General features: G+C 46.3%; 1 protein-coding gene and 12 non-coding genes across 13 annotated transcripts in view; 1 reads left to right on the top strand and 12 right to left on the bottom strand.

The window, feature by feature from the left end:
- Window positions 1-13,105, top strand: part of LOC137136866 (GRB2-associated-binding protein 1-like) — a 240,163-nt gene that overhangs the window by 74,673 nt on the left and 152,385 nt on the right. The window lies entirely within an intron of this gene.
- On the bottom strand, window positions 1,217-1,290 carry trnan-guu (transfer RNA asparagine (anticodon GUU)). Its single transcript has one exon. It is a non-coding gene; the product is annotated as a tRNA-Asn (tRNA).
- On the bottom strand, window positions 1,947-2,020 carry trnan-guu (transfer RNA asparagine (anticodon GUU)). Its single transcript has one exon. It is a non-coding gene; the product is annotated as a tRNA-Asn (tRNA).
- Window positions 2,548-2,621, bottom strand: trnan-guu (transfer RNA asparagine (anticodon GUU)). Its single transcript has one exon. It is a non-coding gene; the product is annotated as a tRNA-Asn (tRNA).
- trnan-guu (transfer RNA asparagine (anticodon GUU)) lies at window positions 4,560-4,633 on the bottom strand. The gene has a single exon. It is a non-coding gene; the product is annotated as a tRNA-Asn (tRNA).
- On the bottom strand, window positions 5,699-5,772 carry trnan-guu (transfer RNA asparagine (anticodon GUU)). Its single transcript has one exon. It is a non-coding gene; the product is annotated as a tRNA-Asn (tRNA).
- Window positions 5,915-5,988, bottom strand: trnan-guu (transfer RNA asparagine (anticodon GUU)). The gene has a single exon. It is a non-coding gene; the product is annotated as a tRNA-Asn (tRNA).
- Window positions 7,230-7,303, bottom strand: trnan-guu (transfer RNA asparagine (anticodon GUU)). Its single transcript has one exon. It is a non-coding gene; the product is annotated as a tRNA-Asn (tRNA).
- trnan-guu (transfer RNA asparagine (anticodon GUU)) lies at window positions 8,022-8,095 on the bottom strand. Its single transcript has one exon. It is a non-coding gene; the product is annotated as a tRNA-Asn (tRNA).
- Window positions 8,714-8,787, bottom strand: trnan-guu (transfer RNA asparagine (anticodon GUU)). The gene has a single exon. It is a non-coding gene; the product is annotated as a tRNA-Asn (tRNA).
- trnan-guu (transfer RNA asparagine (anticodon GUU)) lies at window positions 8,891-8,964 on the bottom strand. Its single transcript has one exon. It is a non-coding gene; the product is annotated as a tRNA-Asn (tRNA).
- trnan-guu (transfer RNA asparagine (anticodon GUU)) lies at window positions 11,691-11,764 on the bottom strand. Its single transcript has one exon. It is a non-coding gene; the product is annotated as a tRNA-Asn (tRNA).
- On the bottom strand, window positions 12,598-12,671 carry trnan-guu (transfer RNA asparagine (anticodon GUU)). Its single transcript has one exon. It is a non-coding gene; the product is annotated as a tRNA-Asn (tRNA).

Raw genomic sequence — 13,105 nt, 5'->3', positions numbered from 1 at the left:
TACAAGTGTATAATTCCAACCCCTACAAAATAAAAAAATGTCAAGCATAGCTAGGGTTACCTTGAAACCACCACTTCCCTGGGAGGGCTTGAATCACCAACCTTTCGGTTAACAGCCGAACGCGCTAACCCATTGCGCCACAGAGACGTCTGTATTGCTAGTTTAAGGGGGCATGGCCAACCTTGCACCATAGAGACAGTTTTAGGCGGCATGGCTAGAAGTGTATAATTCCAACCCCTACAAAATAAAGCAATATCAAGGATAGCTAGAGTTACCTTGAAGCCACCACGTTCCTGGGTGGGCTTGAACCACCAACCTTTCGGTTGAACCACCAACCTTTCGGTTAACAGCCGAACGCACTAACCTATTGCTCCACAGAGACATCTGTATTGCTAGTTTTAGGGGGCGTGGCTACAAGTGTATAGATCTAACCTGTTCAAAATAAAACTACTTCTAAAATAATTATGGTTATCTTGAAGACACTACGTCCCTGGGTGGGCTTGAACCACCAACCTTTCAGTTAACAGCCGAACGCTCTAACCGATTGCGCCACAGAGACATCTGTATTGCTAGGTTTAGGGGGCGTGGCTAAAAGTGTATGATTCCAACCCGTACAAAATAAAATAATGTCAAGCATAGCTAGGGTTACGTTTAAGCCACCACATCCCTGGGTGGGCTTTAACCACCAACCTTGCACCATAGAGACAGGTTTAGGGGGCGTGGCTACAATTGTATAATTCCAACCCCTACAAAATAAAACAATATCAAGGATAGCTAGAGTTACCTTGAAGCCATCACGTCCCTGGGTGGGGTTGAACCACCAACCTTTCGGTTGACAGCCGACTGCACGACAGAGACATCTGTATTGCTAGTTTTAGGGGGCGTGGCTACAAGTATATAAATCTAACCTGTTCAAAATAAAACTACTTCTAAAATAATTATGGTTATCTTGAAGACACTAGGTTTAGGGGGGCGTGGCTAAAAGTGTATGATTCCAACCCCTACAAAATAAAATAATGTCAAGCATAGCTAGGGTTACGTTTAAGCCACCACATCCCTGGGTGGGCTTGAACCACCAACCTTTCGGTTGACAGCCGACTGCACCACAGAGACAGCTGTATTGGTAGCTGTAGGGGGCGTGGCTACAAGTGTATAACTCAAACCCCCTATAAAAAAAACTACTTCTAGGATAACTAGGGATACCTTGCAACCACCACGCCCCTGGGTGGGATTGAACCACCAACCTTTCGGTTAACAGCCGAACGCGCTAACCTATTGCGCCACAGAGACATCTGTATTGCTAGTTTAAGGGGGCGTGGCCAACCTTGCACCATAGAGACAGTTTTAGGCGGCATGGCTACAAGTGTATAATTCCATCCCCTACAAAATAAAACAATGTCAAGCATAGCTAGAGTTACCTTGAAGCCACCACGTCCCTGGGTGGGCTTTAACCACCAACCTTGCACCATAGAGACAGCTTTAGGGGGCGTGGCTACAAGTGTAGAATTCCAACGCCTACAAAGTAAAACAATGTCAAGCGTGGCTACAAGTGTATAAATCTAACCCGTTCAAAATAAAACTACTTCTAAAATAACTAGAGTTATCTTGAAGCCACCACGTCCCTGGGTGGGCTTGAACCACCAACCTTTCGGTTAACAGCCTACTGCACCTCCGAGACAGTTGTATTGGTAGTTGTAGGGGGCGTGGCTACAAGTGTATAAATCTAACTTGTTCAAAATAAAACTACTTCTAAAATAACTAGGGTTATCTTGAAGCCACTACGTCCCTGGGTGGGCTTGAACCACCAACCTTTCGGTTAACAGCCGACTGCACCACAGAGACAGCTGTATTGGTAGTTGTAGGGGGCGTGGCTACAAGTGTATAACTCAAACCCCCTATAAAATAAAACTACTTGTAGGATAACTAGGGTTACCTTGAAGCCACCACGTCCCTGGGTGGGCTTGAACCACCAACCTTTCGGTTAACAGCCGAACGCGCTAACCGATTGCGCCACAGAGACATCTGTATTGCTAGTTTTAGGGGGCGTGGCTACAAGTGTATAATTCCAACAATTACAAAATAAAACAATGTCAAGCATAGCTAGGGTTTGTATGTAAAGTGTTACATTCCAACCCCTACAAAATAAAATAATGTCAAGCATAGCTAGGGTTAAGCCACCACATCCCTGGGCGGGCTTTAACCACCAACCTTGCACCATAGAGACAGGTTTAGGGGGCGTGGCTACAATTGTATGATTCCAACCCCTACAAAATAAAACAATGTAAAGGATAGCTAGAGTTACCTTGAAGCCACCACGTCCCTGGGTGGGCTTGAAACACCAACCTTTCGGTTAACAGCCAACTGCACCAAAGACACAGCTGTATTGGTAGTTGTAGGGGGCGTGGCTACAAGTGTATAACTTAAACTCCCTATAAAATAAAACTACGCAGATTGCTAGATTTTGGGGGCGTGGCTAAAAGTGTTTAATTCCAACCCCTACAAAATAAAAAAATATCAAGGACAGCTAGAGTTACCTTGAAGCCAGCACGTCCCTGGGTGGGCTTGAACCACCAACCTTTCGGTTAACAGCCGAACGCGCTAACCGATTGCTCCACAGAGACATCTGTATTGCTAGTTTTAGGGGGCGTGGCTAAAAGTGTTTAATTCCAACCCCTACAAAATAAAAAAATATCAAGGATAGCTAGAGTTACCTTGAAGCCAGCACGTCCGTGGGTGGGCTTGAACCACCAACCTTTCGGTTAACAAGGTTAACGCCACAGAGACGTCTGTATTGCTAATTTAAGGGGGCATGGCCAACCTTGCACCATAGAGACAGTTTTAGGCGGCATGGCTACAAGTGTATAATTCCAACTCCTACAAAATAAAGCAATATCAAGGATAGCTAGAGTTACCTTGAAGCCACCACGTTCCTGGGTGGGCTTGAACCACCAACCTTTCGGTTAACAGCCTACTGCACCTCCGAGACAGCTGTATTGGTAGTTGTAGGGGGCGTGGCTACAAGTGTATAACTCAAACCCCCTATAAAATAAAACTACTTCTAGGATAACTAGTAATACCTTGCAGCCACCACGCGCCTGGGTGGGCTTGAACCACCAACCTTTCGTTTATTCCAACCCTTACAAAATAAAACAATATCAAGGATAGCTAGAGTTACCTTGAAGCCAGCACTTCCCTGGGTGGGCTTGAACCACCAACCTTTCGGTTAACAGCCGAACGCGCTACCCGATTGCGCCATAGAGACGTCTGTATTGCTAGTTTAAGGGGGCATGGCCAACCTTTCACCATAGAGACAGTTTTAGGCGGCATGGCTACAAGTGTATAATTCCAACCCCTACAAAATAAAGCAATATCAAGGATAGCTAGAGTTACCTTGAAGCCACCACGTTCCTGGGTGGGCTCTAACCACCAACCTTTCGGTTAACAGCCTACTGGACCTCCGAGACAGCTGTATTGGTAGTTGTAGGGGGCGTGGCTACAAGTGTATAACTCAAACCCTCTATAAAATAAAACTACTTCTAGTATAACTAGGGTTACATTGAAGCCAACACGTCCCTGGGTGCGCTTGAACCACCAACCTTTCGGTTAACAGCCGAACGCGCTAACCTATTGCTCCACAGAGACATCTGTATTGCTAGTTTTAGGGGGCGTGGCTACAAGTGTATAAATCTAACCTGTTCAAAATAAAACTACTTCTAAAATAATTATGGTTATCTTGAAGACACTACGTCCCTGGGTGGGCTTGAACCACCAACCTTTCTGTTAACAGCCGAACGCTCTAACCGATTGCGCCACAGAGACATCTGTATTGCTAGGTTTAGGGGGCGTGGCTAAAAGTGTATGATTCCAACCCCTACAAAATAAAATAATGTCAAGCATAGCTAGGGTTACGTTTAAGCCACCACATCACTGGGTGGGCTTTAACCACCAACCTTGCACCATAGAGACAGGTTTAGGGGGCGTGGCTACAATTGTATAATTCCAACCCCTACAAAATAAAACAATATCAAGGATAGCTAGAGCTACCTTGAAACTACCACGTCCCTGGGAGGCCTTGAACCACCAACCTTTCGGTTAACAGCCGAACGCGCTAACCCATTGCGCCACAGAGACGTCTGTATTGCTAGTTTAAGGGGGCATGGCCAACCCCTACAAAATAAAACAATATCAAGGATTGCTAGAGTTACCTTGAAGCCATCACGTCCCTGGGTGGGCTTGAACCACCAACCTTTCGGTTGACAGCCGACTGCACCACAGAGACAGCTGTATTGGTAGTTTAGGGGGCGTGGCTACAAGTGTATAACTCAAACCCCCTATAAAAAAAAACTACTTCTAGGATAACTAGGAATACCTTGCAGCCACCACGCCCCTGGGTGGGCTTGAACCACCAACCTTTCGGTTAACAGCCAAACACGCTAACCAATTGCGCCACAGAGACATCTGTATTGCTAGTTTTAGGGGGCGTGGCTAAAAGTGTATGATTCCAACCCCTACAAAATAAAACAATGTCAAGCATAGCTAGGGTTACCTTGAAGCCACCACGTCCCTGGGAGGGCTTGAACCACCAACCTTTCGGTTAACAGCCGAACGCGCTAACCCATTGCGCCACAGAGACGTCTGTATTGCTAGTTTAAGGGGGCATGGCCAACCCCTACAAAATAAAGCAATATCAAGGATAGCTAGAGTTACCTTGAAGCCACCACGTCCCTGGGTGGGCTTTAACCACCAACCTTGCACCATAGAGACAGCTTTAGGGGGCGTGGCTACAAGTGTAGAATTCCAACCCCTACAAAGTAAAACAATGTCAAGCGTGGCTACAAGTGTATAAATCTAACTCGTTCAAAATAAAACTACTTCTAAAATAACTAGGGTTACCTTGAAGCCACCACGTCCCTGGGTGGGCTTGAACCACCAACTTTTCGGCTAACAGCCAAATGCGCTAACCGATTGCGCCACAGAGACATCTGTATTGCTAGTTTTAGGGGGCGTGGCTAAAAGTGTATGATTCCAACCCCTACAAAATAAAATAATGTCAAGCATAGCTAGGGTTACGTTTAAGCCACCACATCCCTGGGTGGGCTATAACCTCCAACCTTGCACCATAGACACAGGTTTAGGGGGCGTGGCTACAAGTGTAGAATTCCAACCCCTAAAAAATAAAAAAATGTCAAGCATAGCTGGGGTTGCCTTGAAACCAACCTTTCGTTTATTCCAACCCTTACAAAATAAAACAATATCAAGGATAGCTAGAGTTACCTTGAAGCCAGCACTTCCCTGGGTGGGCTTGAACCACCAACCTTTCGGTTAACAGCCGAACGCGCTACCCGATTGCGCCACAGAGACGTCTGTATTGCTAGTTTAAGGGGGCATGGCCAACCTTGCACCATAGAGACAGTTTTAGGCGGCATGGCTACAAGTGTATAATTCCAACCCCTACAAAATATCTGTATTGCTAGTTTTAGGGGGCGTGGCTAAAAGTGTATGATTCCAACCCCTACAAAATAAAATAATGTCAAGCATAGCTAGGGTTACGTTTAAGCCACCACATCCCTGGGTGGGCTTTAACCACCAACCTTGCACCATAGACACAGGTTTAGGGGGCGTGGCTACAAGTGTATAATTCCAACCCCTACAAAATAAAACAATGTCAAGCATAGCTAGGGTTACCTTGAAGCCACCACGTCCCTGGGTGGGCTTGAACCACCAACCTTTCGGTTAACAGCCAAATGCGCTAACCGATTGCGCCACAGAGACATCTGTTTTGCTAGTTTTAGGGGGCATGGCTACAAGTGTATAATTCCATCCCCTACAAAATAAAACAATGTCAAGCATAGCTTGCATGTAGCATGTCTCCCTATAAAATAAAACTACTTCTAGGATAACCTTGAAGCCACCACGTCCCTGGGTGGGCTTGAACCACCAACCTTTCGGTTAACAGCCGAACGCGCTAACCGATTGCGCCACAGAGACATCTGTATTGCTAGTTTTAGGGGGCATGGCTACAAGTGTATAATTCCATCCCCTACAAAATAAAACAATGTCAAGCATAGCTAGAGTTACCTTGAAGCCACCACGTCCCTGGGTGGGCTTTAACCACCAACCTTGCACCATAGAGACAGCTTTAGGGGGCGTGGCTACAAGTGTAGAATTCCAACGCCTACAAAGTAAAACAATGTCAAGCGTGGCTACAAGTGTATAAATCTAACTTGTTCAAAATAAAACTACTTCTAAAATAACTAGGGTTATCTTGAAGCCACTACGTCCCTGGGTGGGCTTGAAACACCAACCTTTCGGTTAACAGCCAACTGCACCACAGAGACAGCTGTATTGGTAGTTGTAGGGGGCGTGGCTACAAGTGTATAACTTAAACTCCCTATAAAATAAAACTACGCAGATTGCTAGATTTTGGGGGCGTGGCTAAAAGTGTTTAATTCCAACCCCTACAAAATAAAAAAATATCAAGGACAGCTAGAGTTTCCTTGAAGCCAGCACGTCCCTGGGTGGGCTTGAACCACCAACTTTTCGGTTAACAGCCGAACGCACTAACCGATTGCGCCACAGAGACATCTGTATTGCTAGTTTTAGGGGGCGTGGCTAAAAGTGTTTAATTCCAACCCCTACAAAATAAAAAAATATCAAGGATAGCTAGAGTTACCTTGAAGCCAGCACGTCCCTGGGTGGGCTTGAACCACCAACCTTTCGGTTAACAAGGTTAACGCCACAGAGACGTCTGTATTGCTAATTTAAGAGGGCATGGCCAACCTTGCACCATAGAGACAGTTTTAGGCGGCATGGCTACAAGTGTATAATTCCAACCCCTACAAAATAAAGCAATATCAAGGATAGCTAGAGTTACTTTGAAGCCACCACGTTCCTGGGTGGGCTTGAACCACCAACCTTTCGGTTAACAGCCTACTGGACCTCCGAGACAGCTGTATTGGTAGTTGTAGGGGGCGTGGCTACAAGTGTATAACTCAAACCCTCTATAAAATAAAACTACTTCTAGTATAACTAGGGTTACAGTGAAGCCAACACGTCCCTGGGTGGGCTTGAACTACCAACCTTTCGGTTAACAGCCGAACGCGCTAACCTATTGCTCCACAGAGACATCTGTATTGCTAGTTTTAGGGGGCGTGGCTACAAGTGTATAAATCTAACCTGTTCAAAATAAAACTACTTCTAAAATAATTATGGTTATCTTGAAGACACTACGTCCCTGGGTGGGCTTGAACCACCAACCTTTCGGTTAACAGCCGAACGCTCTAACCGATTGCGCCACAGAGACATCTGTATTGCTAGGTTTAGGGGGCGTGGCTAAAAGTGTATGATTCCAACCCCTACAACCCTCTACAAAATAAAACAATATCAAGGATAGCTAGAGTTACCTTGAAGCCATCACGTCCCTGGGTGGGCTTGAACCACCAATCTTTCGGTTGACAGCCGACTGCACGACAGAGACAGCTGTATTGGTAGTTGTAGGGGGCGTGGCTACAAGTGTATAACTCAAACCCCCTATAAAATAAAACTACTTCTAGGATAACTAGTAATACCTTGCAGCCACCACGCCCCTGGGTGGGCTTGAACAACCAACCTTTCGTTTATTCCAACCCTTACAAAATAAAACAATATCAAGGATAGCTAGAGTTACCTTGAAGCCAGCACTTCCCTGGGTGGGCTTGAACCACCAACCTTTCGGTTAACAGCCGAACGCTCTAACCGATTGCGCCACAGAGACATCTGTATTGCTAGGTTCAGGGGGCGTGGCTAAAAGTGTATGATTCCAACCCCTACAAAATAAAATAATGTCAAGCATAGCTAGGGTTACGTTTAAGCCACCACATCCCTGGGTGGGCTTTAACCACCAACCTTTCGGTTGACAGCCGACTGCACCACAGAGACAGCTGTATTGGTAGTTGTAGGGGGCGTGGCTACAAGTGTATAACTCAAACCCCCTATAAAAAAAAACTACTTCTAGGATAACTAGGGATACCTTGCAACCACCACGCCCCTGGGTGGGATTGAACCACCAACCTTTCGGTTAACAGCCGAACGCGCTAACCTATTGCGCCACAGAGACATCTGTATTGCTAGTTTAAGGGGGCGTGGCCAACCTTGCAACATAGAGACAGTTTTAGGCGGCATGGCTACAAGTGTATAATTCCATCCCCTACAAAATAAAACAATGTCAAGCATAGCTAGAGTTACCTTGAAGCCACCACGTCCCTGGGTGGGCTTTAACCACCAACCTTGCACCATCGAGACAGCTTTAGGGGGCGTGGCTACAAGTGTAGAATTCCAACCCCTACAAAATAAAACAATATCAAGGATAGCTAGAGTTACCTTGAAGCCATCACGTCCCTGGGTGGGCTTGAACCACCAACCTTTCGGTTGACAGCCGACTGCACCACAGAGACAGCTGTATTGGTAGTTGTAGGGGGCGTGGCTACAAGTGTATAACTCAAACCCCCTATAAAAAAAAACTACTTCTAGGATAAGTAGGGATACCTTGCAGCCACCACACCCCTGGGTGGGCTTGAACCACCAACCTTTCGGTTAACAGCCGAACGCGCTAACCGATTGCGCCACAGACACATCTGTATTGCTAGTTTTAGGGGGCGTGGCTAAAAGTGTATGATTCCAACCCCTACAAAATAAAATAATGTCAAGCATAGCTAGGATAACCTTGAAGCCACCACGTCCCTGGGTGGGCTTGAACCACCAACCTTTCGGTTAACAGCCGAACGCGCTAACCGATTGCGCCACAGAGACATCTGTATTGCTAGTTTTAGGGGGCGTGGCTACAAGTGTATAATTCCAACCCCTACAAAATAAAAAAATGTCAATCATAGCTAGGGTTACCTTGAAACCACCACGTCCCTGGGAGGGCTTGAACCACCAACCTTTCGGTTAACAGCCGAACGCGCTAACCCATTGCGCCACAGAGACGTCTGTATTGCTAATTTAAGGGGGCATGGCCAACCCCTACAAAATAAAACAATATCAAGGATAGCTAGAGTTACCTTGAAGCCATCACGTCCCTGGGTGCGCTTGAACCACCAACCTTTCGGTTGACAGCCGACTGCACCACAGAGACAGCTGTATTGGTAGTTTAGGGGGCGTGGCTACAAGTGTATGATTCCAACCCCTACAAAATAAAATAATGTCAAGCATAGCTAGGGTTACGTTTAAGCCACCACATCCCTGGGTGGGCTTTAACCACCAACCTTGCACCATAGACACAGGTTTAGGGGGCGTGGCTACAAGTGTAGAATTCCAACCCCTAAAAAATAAAAAAATGTCAAGCATAGCTGGGGTTGCCTTGAAGTCACCACGTCCCTGGGTGGGCATGAAACACCAACCTTTCGGTTAACAGCCAACTGCACCACAGAGACAGCTGTATTGGTAGTTGTAGGGGGCGTGGCTACAAGTGTATAACTCAAACTCCCTATAAAATAAAACTACTTCTAGGATAACCTTGAAGCCACCACGTCCCTGGGTGGGCTTGAACCACCAACCTTTCGGTTAACAGCCGAACGCGCTAACCTATTGCTCCACAGAGACATCTGTATTGCTAGTTTTAGGGGGCGTGGCTACAAGTGTATAAATCTAACCTGTTCAAAATAAAACTACTTCTAAAATAATTATGGTTATCTTGAAGACACCACGTCCCTGGGTGGGCTTGAACCACCAACCTTTCAGTTAACAGCCGAACGCTCTAACCGATTGCGCCACAGAGACATCTGTATTGCTAGGTTTAGGGGGCGTGGCTAAAAGTGTATGATTCCAACCCCTACAAAATAAAATAATGTCAAGCATAGCTAGGGTTACGTTTAAGCCACCACATCCCTGGGTGGGCTTTAACCACCAACCTTGCACCATAGAGACAGGTTTAGGGGGCGTGGCTACAATTGTATAATTCCAACCCCTACAAAATAAAACAATATCAAGGATAGCTAGAGTTACCTTGAAGCCATCACGTCCCTGGGTGGGCTTGAACCACCAACCTTTCGGTTGACAGCCGACTGCACCACAGAGACAGCTGTATTGGTATAACCACCAACCTTGCACCATAGACACAGGTTTAGGGGGCGTGGCTACAAGTGTAGAATTCCAACCCCTAAAAAATAAAAAAATGTCAAGCATAGCTGGGGTTGCCTTGAAGTCACCACGTCCCTGGGTGGTCTTGAAACACCAACCTTTCGGTTAACAGCCTACTGCACCTCCGAGACAGCTGTATTGGTAGTTGTAGGGGGCGTGGCTACAAGTGTATAACTCAAACCCTCTACAAAATAAAACAATATCAAGGATAGCTAGAGTTACCTTGAAGCCATCACGTCCCTGGGTGGGCTTGAACCACCAATCTTTCGGTTGACAGCCGACTGCACGACAGAGACAGCTGTATTGGTAGTTGTAGGGGGCGTGGCTACAAGTGTATAACTCAAACCCCCTATAAAATAAAACTACTTCTAGGATAACTAGTAATACCTTGCAGCCACCACGCCCCTGGGTGGGCTTCAACAACCAACCTTTCGTTTATTCCAACCCTTACAAAATAAAACAATATCAAGGATAGCTAGAGTTACCTTGAAGCCAGCACTTCCCTGGGTGGGCTTGAACCACCAACCTTTCGGTTAACAGCCGAACGCGCTACCCGATTGCGCCACAGAGACGTCTGTATTGCTAGTTTAAGGGGGCATGGCCAACCTTGCACCATAGAGACAGTTTTAGGCGGCATGGCTACAAGTGTATAATTCCAACCCCTACAAAATAAAGCAATATCAAGGATAGCTAGAGTTACCTTGAAGCCACCACGTTCCTGGGTGGGCTTGAACCACCAACCTTTCGGTTAACAGCCTACTGGACCTCCGAGACAGCTGTATTGGTAGTTGTAGGGGGCGTGGCTACAAGTGTATAACTCAAACCCTCTATAAAATAAAACTACTTCTAGTATAACTAGGGTTACATTGAAGCCAACACGTCCCTGGGTGGGCTTGAACCACCAACCTTTCGGTTAACAGCCGAACGCGCTAACCTATTGCTCCACAGAGACATCTGTATTGCTAGTTTTAGGGGGCGTGGCTACAAGTGTATAAATCTAACCTGTTCAAAATAAATCTACTTCTAAAATAATTATGGTTATCTTGAAGACACTACGTCCCTGGGTGGGCTTGAACCACCAACCTTTCGGTTAACAGCCGAACACGCTAACCTATTGCTCCACAGAGACATCTGTATTGCTAGTTTTAGGGGGCGTGGCTACAAGTGTATAAATCTAACCTGTTCAAAATAAAACTACTTCTAAAATAATTATGGTTATCTTGAAGACACTACGTCCCTGGGTGGGCTTGAACCACCAACCTTTCGGTTAACAGCCGAACGCTCTAACCGATTGCGCCACAGAGATATCTGTAGTGCTAGGTTTAGGGGGCGTGGCTAAAAGTGTATGATTCCAACCCCTACAAAATAAAATAATGTCAAGCATAGCTAGGGTTACGTTTAAGCCACCACATCCCTGGGTGGGCTTTAACCACCAACCTTTCGGTTGACAGCCGACTGCACCACAGAGACAGCTGGATTGGTAGTTGTAGGAGGTGTGGCTACAAGTGTATAACTCAAACCCCCTATAAAAAAAAACTACTTCTAGGATAACTAGGGATACCTTTCAACCACCACGCCCCTGGGTGGGATTGAACCACCAACCTTTCGGTTAACAGCCGAACGCGCTAACCTATTGCGCCACAGAGACATCTGTATTGCTAGTTTAAGGGGGCGTGGCCAACCTTGCACCATAGAGACAGTTTTAGGCGGCATGGCTACAAGTGTATAATTCCATCCCCTACAAAATAAAACAATGTCAAGCATAGCTAGCGTTACCTTGAGGCCACCACGTCCCTGGGTGGGCTTTAACCTCCAACCTTGCACCATAGAGACAGCTTTAGGGGGCGTGGCTACAAGTGTAGAATTCCAACGCCTACAAAGTAAAACAATGTCAAGCGTGGCTACAAGTGTATAAATCTAACCCGTTCAAAATAAAACTACTTCTAAAATAACAAGAGTTATCTTGAAGCCACCACGTCCCTGGGTGGGCTTGAACCACCAACCTTTCGGTTAACAGCCTACTGCACCTCCGAGACAGTTGTATTGGTAGTTGTAGGGGGCGTGGCTACAAGTGTATAAATCTAACCTGTTCAAAATAAAACTACTTCTAAAATAACTAGGGTTATCTTGAAGCCACTACGTCCCTGGGTGGGCTTGAACCACCAACCTTTCGGTTAACAGCCGATTGCACCACAGAGACAGCTGTATTGGTAGTTGTAGGGGGCGTGGCTACAAGTGTATAACTCAAACCCCCTATAAAATAAAACTACTTGTAGAATAACTAGGGTTATCTTGAAGCCACCACGTCCCTGGGTGGGCTTGAACCACCAACCTTTCGGTTAACAGCCAAACGCACTAACCTATTGCGCCACAGAGACATCTGTATTGCTAGTTTTAGGGGGCGTGGCTACAAGTGTATAATTCCAACAATTACAAAATAAAACAATGTCAAGCATAGATAGGGTTACCTCGAGGCCACCACATCCCTGGGTGGGCTTGAACCACCAACCTTTCGGTTAACAGCCGAACACGCTAACCGATTGCGCCACAGAGACATCTGTGTTGCTAGTTTTAGGGGGCGTGGCTACAAGTGTATAATTCCAACCCCTACAAAATAAAAAAATGTCAAGCATAGCTAGGGTTACCTTGAAACCACCACTTCCCTGGGAGGGCTTGAATCACCAACCTTTCGGTTAACAGCCGAACGCGCTAACCCATTGCGCCACAGAGACGTCTGTATTGGTAGTTTAAGGGGGCATGGCCAACCTTGCACCATAGAGACAGTTTTAGGCGGCATGGCTACAAGTGTATAATTCCAACCCCTACAAAATAAAGCAATATCAAGGATACCTAGAGTTACCTTGAAGCCACCACGTTCCTGGGTGGGCTTGAACCACCAACCTTTCGGTTAACAGCCTACTGCACCTCCGAGACAGCTGTATTGGTAGTTGTAGGGGGCGTGGCTACAAGTGTATAACTCAAACCCTCT

Source organism: Channa argus, chromosome 12 (genome assembly GCF_033026475.1).
Source record: "Channa argus isolate prfri chromosome 12, Channa argus male v1.0, whole genome shotgun sequence".
Lineage (NCBI taxonomy): Eukaryota > Metazoa > Chordata > Actinopteri > Anabantiformes > Channidae > Channa > Channa argus.
The sequence above is the reverse complement of the archived record's forward strand: the minus strand, read 5'-3'. Positions and strand labels throughout refer to the sequence as shown.